Source organism: Alligator sinensis, unplaced genomic scaffold (assembly GCF_000455745.1).
Source record: "Alligator sinensis unplaced genomic scaffold, ASM45574v1 scaffold421_1, whole genome shotgun sequence".
In the NCBI taxonomy this organism is placed as follows: Eukaryota; Metazoa; Chordata; order Crocodylia; family Alligatoridae; genus Alligator; species Alligator sinensis.
Window position 1 is genome coordinate 565,713 of NW_005841871.1, and position 6,631 is coordinate 572,343.

The following is a 6,631-nucleotide window of genomic DNA, read 5'->3' on the forward strand; positions in this document are numbered from 1 at the left end:
CCTGAATTATGAGGTTTTGTTGATACAATGAATCTGGTATATTTTTCTCTCTTTTTTTGGTTTTTTTTGGGGGGAGGGGCATTAAGATATGCCCAAAGGATGATATCCTCCTGATCCACTTTTTTGCCTGCAGCTTTTAATCAAGAAGTTTTCTGTGAATTATATTATTCTTTAATTACAATGGCAGGTGACCATTGGATCTAGATATGAAAATAAGCTGCTAAAATTTTAAATAGTTGGATTTAATAGTTAAATAATACAATAGAATCTGTTAATGATTGTGACACATTGACAGCTTGTTTTGTGATCTGTCAGTGGAAGTCATGAAAAAAATTATATGAAGATGATAAAGCAAAACAATATGAAATAATATAATATTCCAGAAATCTGAATTTGAAAGTCTTAAAATGTTCCTAAATGTAAAATTTCCTTTAAATTATTTTTACCACCCCCCACCCCAATCCCCAGATGGATTTGTTTTGCGGGATGGGAGGGGGAAAGGAAATAACACTAAAGTGCTTAAATAACTGGATGAGATCTCATATATATTTTCAGTAAATCCTGCAAAACTGCAGAAATTCTATCAGACTGCTGAACTTTGTTCCACTCCTCACAACGGGCAAGCAGGAGGACCTAGTCAACCTAGCATCATTCCTGAGAAAATTTAAAGGAAAAGTGGATATGGGATTCAATTAAAAAGGAACTAAATATCTGAAATATAATTAATGTCAGTCAGAGTTTGAAGGAAAATATAGTTTTATCATACCAACTTGATTTCATTATTCAATGCAACCAGAAGTCAGTTGGATAAAAGTAACTGTGCAGGTATAATAGATTTATAAATCCATTTGATTTAGTACTGTATAAACTGATTAAAGATCAACACTATGGAATATTAATAAAGCATGCCTTAAATTGATAAAGAATTAGCTAACTGGCAGATCTCAAGAAGCAGTAACAACTCAGTCAGAACGTTTCTAATAGGAACCCACAGGAATAAGCACTAGGTCTGATTTTGAAACTGTTGAATACCAGTGATTCAGAAATAAATAGAAAATAAAGCTGATAAACATTACAGATGACATGACATTTGGTAGAATGATATATAATGATTGAAATCCCAGATGACCCCAGGGACACGCTGATCATGACAATCTTCAAAAAAATAAAACAGGTCCAACTGTGGAAATTACAGAGGGATCACCTTGCTGTCCATGACAGGAAAGATCATTATGAGAACACTCCTGAACCATCTCCTTTCACTTGCTGAAGAGCTTTTCCTGGAACCTCAGGCCATTAAGAGCCACAACTGACATGATCTTCACTGCTCAACAACTGCAGGAAAAATGCCAGGAATAACACAAACCCCTCCACAAGGCCCTCTTTGACATCACAAAACCCTTTGACTCTATCAACCAAGACATGCTATGGAAGATCCTTCTGAGGTATGGACACCCACTGAAATTCTTCACCATCCTTTGCCTGCTCCATGATGGCATGTCATGATGTTGCATCTAACCACCAACAAGCTTCCATCTGGAGTAGAGCTAAACTACTGAGTGGACGGTAAGCTAACCAACTGAGCCAAAACCCGACCTCAATATGCTGATGATGCTATAGTATGTACTTACTCGGAAGCAGGATGTCAGGCAATCATCAATATCTTTACCAAGGCATACAAGAAAATGGGACTGACACTTAATATTCAGAAGACTAAGGTCCTCTGTCAACAAGTTTTTAATGAGGAGTCCCCAGCTGCAGTAATTCAGATTTATGGTGAGACTCTGGAGAATGTTGAGTATTTCCTGTACCTCCAGAGCCATCTCTTGCAGAAGGCCGACATCAACAAAGGAATCCAACATCGCCTCAAATGTTCAAGTGCAGCTTTTGGATGCCTGAGGAAACATATGTTTGAAGAACATGACATTAGATTCAAAACCAAGCTCATGGTTTATCAAGCAGTCATGATCCCTACCTAACTGTACAGATCTGAGATGTGGACAATATACAGGAGACACCTCAGGTTGCTGGAAAAGTACCATCAATGCTGCCTTCAGGAGATCCTTCAAATCCAGGGGAAGACAAACACACCAACATTAGTGACCTTTCACCAGCAAACACCACTGCACTGAGGTGATGATCATTCAACATCAACTCTGCTGAGTCAGCCATGTTGTCCGGATGTCTGACTCCAGACTTCCAAAGCAAATTTTATTCTCCCAGCCCAGTCAAGGTGTAGGCTCAAAAGGAAGGCAGAGAAAGCAGTTCAATGATGTGCTCAAGGCCAACTTGAAAAAATGCAACATTGAGGTTAACTCATGGGAGGCTATTGCCCAGGACTGCCCCCAAATGAAGGAAGAGTTTGCTGCAAGGATCTCTGCACTTTGAAACCTCACTACAACAACAGGAGACAAAAAAGAGGGAGCGGCAGAAACAGCATGTCACAGACCAAATCAGGAATCCAGACTCAATGATCTTGTGAGGTCCCTTCCAGCCCTGAAGTCTATGAAATCTATGAAAACCCTGCATGGAAACACGCCTCAGTTGCAATAGAACCTGTCGAACCTGGATTGGCCTTGTCAGCCATCTCCAGACCCACAGAAAAAACAATCATGGAAGACAATCATCCTCGACTGCAAGGGATTCCTAAAGATATACTGATGAAGACAGGTAGTCATACAGAGCAATCTAGATAACTTAATCAGTTGGACCCATTCAAACAAAATACATTTTAATATAACCAAATCTAAATTATATATCACAGAACAATGAGTGCAGGCCATATCTGCTGAATCTGGAAAACAGCATTCCTCAAAAATGTGCTAAAAGTCATAACTGCTAAGCAATTCACCATAAATTCTTAGTGTTGCACAGTGGCAGAAAGAATTGATGTGATCTTCAGATGTATAAACAGAAAAGTGAATAGGAACAGGAGAATGATTTTAATTCTTGGTATAGTGTATAGCATTAGGGATGCTATCTGGAAAGCTAAATCCAGTTCTGGTATCTATATTTTAAAAATTAGTTTGAAAAACTGGAGAGGGTACAGAAAAAGAGCCATAAAATGATGTGAAAATGAGGACTGGGAAACTTATCTAATAGTGAGAGATCTGGGAAGCTCAATCTCTTATCTTAGAGAGAGAGTTCAAGTACCTGAGAGGGAACATATTGGTTGCCAGTGGGCTCTTTAATCTAACAGAGAAAGGCATAAGAAGAACCAGTGGGTAGAACCTGAAGTCAGACAAATTCACATTGAAAGTAAGGCACACATTTTTAACAATGAAAGTAGTGAAACATTGGAACAAAATACCCATGGCAAAGTACCTTCTCCATTTCGTGATGTCTTCAAATCAACACTGGATACCTTTTCTAGAAGATTTGATTCAGCTGCACATAAGCTGTTAGGCTCAATACTGGGAAAGTGAAAGTTCTGTTATATATAGCAAGTCACATGAGCTAATCTTGATTTTTTAATTCATTTTTTTAAATGCAATACAAAAATCATAAATACATATGCATCTTTAGCACTATATATGAACTACGTTTGTGTCTGTCACAATGCTAAAGGGGAAAAAATGGAAGAGGGAAGATGGAGGGATAGTAGAAAAAAAAGTGTGCAATTAATTACCAAAATAATCTAAGACTTCTATCCAAATTACACTAAACTTTTCAAAGCAGTTAAGTCTGCTGAGAATGATTCTCTCCATAGATACCAGCTGTGCCATCTCACTGCAGCAGATTTCGACCTTTGGATATGTCGTACTCATCCAACGCAGTAATATAATCTTGCATGTCACTAATAAGGCCTTCTGTAAGAGTGCAATATGAGAAGGATTCCATTTGAATTCCTTAGGTATATACCCAAGAACACACATATTTTCCAAAGGTATCAGTGCTCTTTTTATAACCATGTTAACTCTAGTTATAATTTCTTTCCAAAAAGAATTGATAACAGGGCATGACAAAAATATGTGACCAAGTGTTGCCTGCAATGACTCACATCTCCAGCATGTATCTATTGGCATTTTTTTTAAATTTAGAGGCAGCCCAGTACAGATGATAAATGATCTTTTGTTGTACAAGATGACGTCTAAGATCGATTGTCAGTGTTCAAATATTGCAAATTACTGATTTTCACTGGGATTCTGTCATCTGGATATCTAGGTCTTCATTCTAAATGGTCCTCTCAGGCCTTCAGCTCTATGAATGTGCCTGCAGTTACGAACAGATATCAAAGGTCTTTCAGAGATCTTCCAGAAGTCATCATATACAATTTAATACCAATTAGAGCTTTGCTTCAGAGTCAAGTACGGAAGAACAAGACTGACAACATTTCTTCAAATTTTCCTGCTCATCTGGTACCACCTCTTACCTGGGGCCTTGTGTAAGATTCATTGCGGAGCCTACTTTGTTAGGCAGACAAAATATCACTTTGTGATCACCACGAATGGATGTATTGGGCCAGGTTTTCAATAAGTGCAAATCACTACTGATCTTCTGATTTATACAGCCTTGAAATTTTGAGCACTGGATTTTACTGCAAAAGGCACAGCCTCCCCTATCCTTACAAGGGCAAGGAGAGTGGAAGCAGTAGCCCTGGGTGCCTGTTTAGAGGGGGATGCTCTCTGGCATTCTGCCCTCTGGCTCTTCAGTGCTCAGCACTGTTCCCCAGTGGTCCCGCTCTACACAATGCTCTAACATTGCTAGTTACACCTCTGCCGCTTCCAAAATCCAGATTCCATTGGACACAATTTTTATAGCAATTACTAGAAGTATTAATATACCTCCTTTATAAAATAGTTGTAAGTTGCTGAAAAAAGATTCCCTGTTTCTGTTCAGAAAGAAAGACCTTTCAGAGAAGCGACTGTACCAGACGCTGAGAACATGTTTTACAAGCTTACCGAACTTGTTAAATTAACCAAATATTTAAATTTAGTAAAGAGTCCCTGCACCCTAGTGGTACATTTTATGTCAGTGACAGTCATTGCAGTCAAAGCTTAGCTTGCTTACTCCTGGAGAAGTAAGTGGAATTGTTTCTCTACATTTCAGTTTACACTATTCAATTGCAACATTAATCTGTTGATTTTGCCAAGCTGATTGCTATTAAGAGCTAGCTAGGGTGGAAATCCAATCTTCTCTTATAAAAACTAATGCAGGTTAAGCCTAGCAAATTCTTTGGAAAAAAAATAAATAAATAAAAAGAGGAAAAAAAAAATTAACATTTCTATTTCACACATCTCTTCAGCAGAAGTCCCTAATAGAAAATAACTCCAGGAGTGTTTGTTATGGGGAATGACTCACTGATGAATCCAAAGAGCAATATGCAAAATTGGATGGCATCTCAAGAAATAAATTGCAGTATTAACACAGTTCAGCTCCAGGTGTACATGAGTAGAAATGTGTAGCCCTTTACTCAGTTCCCTCATCGAGAAAGTCCACAGGGAAAGCAAGGGGAAGGGAGCCACAGTCTGTCCTCCCAAAATTAGTGCTGCTGGTTGGGTGAGAAGCATAGCCAGAAGATACAGTTGCCAGAGCACACAGAAATCCACGGTGCAGCAAAATTTCATCTGGTACAAATTCTCATAGCACCTTTGAAGTTGATGGTGCTACCAACAATTTATACCAGCTGAAACCCTGTCTCAAGTGTATCTCTCCACCCTCTCCTACAGCCTGGAATGTAGATGATGGTAGAAATACTGTCCACACTCCCCCAAAAGACTGACACAGTCACAAAAACCTGATCATTCTAATATAAAATGTAAGTGTTCAAGGTCCATGGTAATGGGCCACATAAAAGCCTTTTTTGGAAAAGACAGTATACCTCTAATAAATAAATATATAATAGGTACTCAGGCAGACAATAAATATATATTATATTTATTATACATTATAACCTGCCTAACATCTGATGCCCCAGAAGGCCTCTCTACTATTTACCAGCTACATCTCATCACCAGGTCCATATTCCCCTTCCCCCATGCCCCCCACATATTTCTCACCCATTGACACCCTCAATTCATATTTTCACTGACTGGCATTCTTGAATACTGGTCTCTGGCTTCTATTTTATTCTAGTCTAGTCCATCCACGAAGAGCACAGGACAACTGCAGATGCCTGAAGTGTGTTTGTACCCAAAAGCTTGCAAAGAAGAAATTTCCAACTATTTTAGTTGCTCTAATAAAAGATATTAGATTTACCCAAAGAATCTTGACTGACAATAAATAGGCATTTGAGGTCAGTGCTATGTATCTTAAAGATGAGAGTTCCTTAAACATAATATCTTGCATTAAATTTAAATTAGGGACAAAGTAACTGATATACTGCATATTGGGTTTATCTAACCTGGTATCATCAGTCTGATAGTGTCCAATACCAGATGTTTCAAAAGAAAGAGTAAAGAAAACCCATTACAAGATAATTAAACCTGACCATAAGAGGTTGTTTTTCCCCTTTCTGCAGCCAGGAATTTAATGCTTGGTTTATGCCCCAAGGAATATACCCCTTTATGAATTTTTATTCATTCTATTGTAACTGTAGATATGCTTATTATCAAGATCTCTTTCTTTTATCCTTTTATGCATTTGGCTTCAATAATATATTGTAATAACGGGTTCCACAGGTTCATTTTGC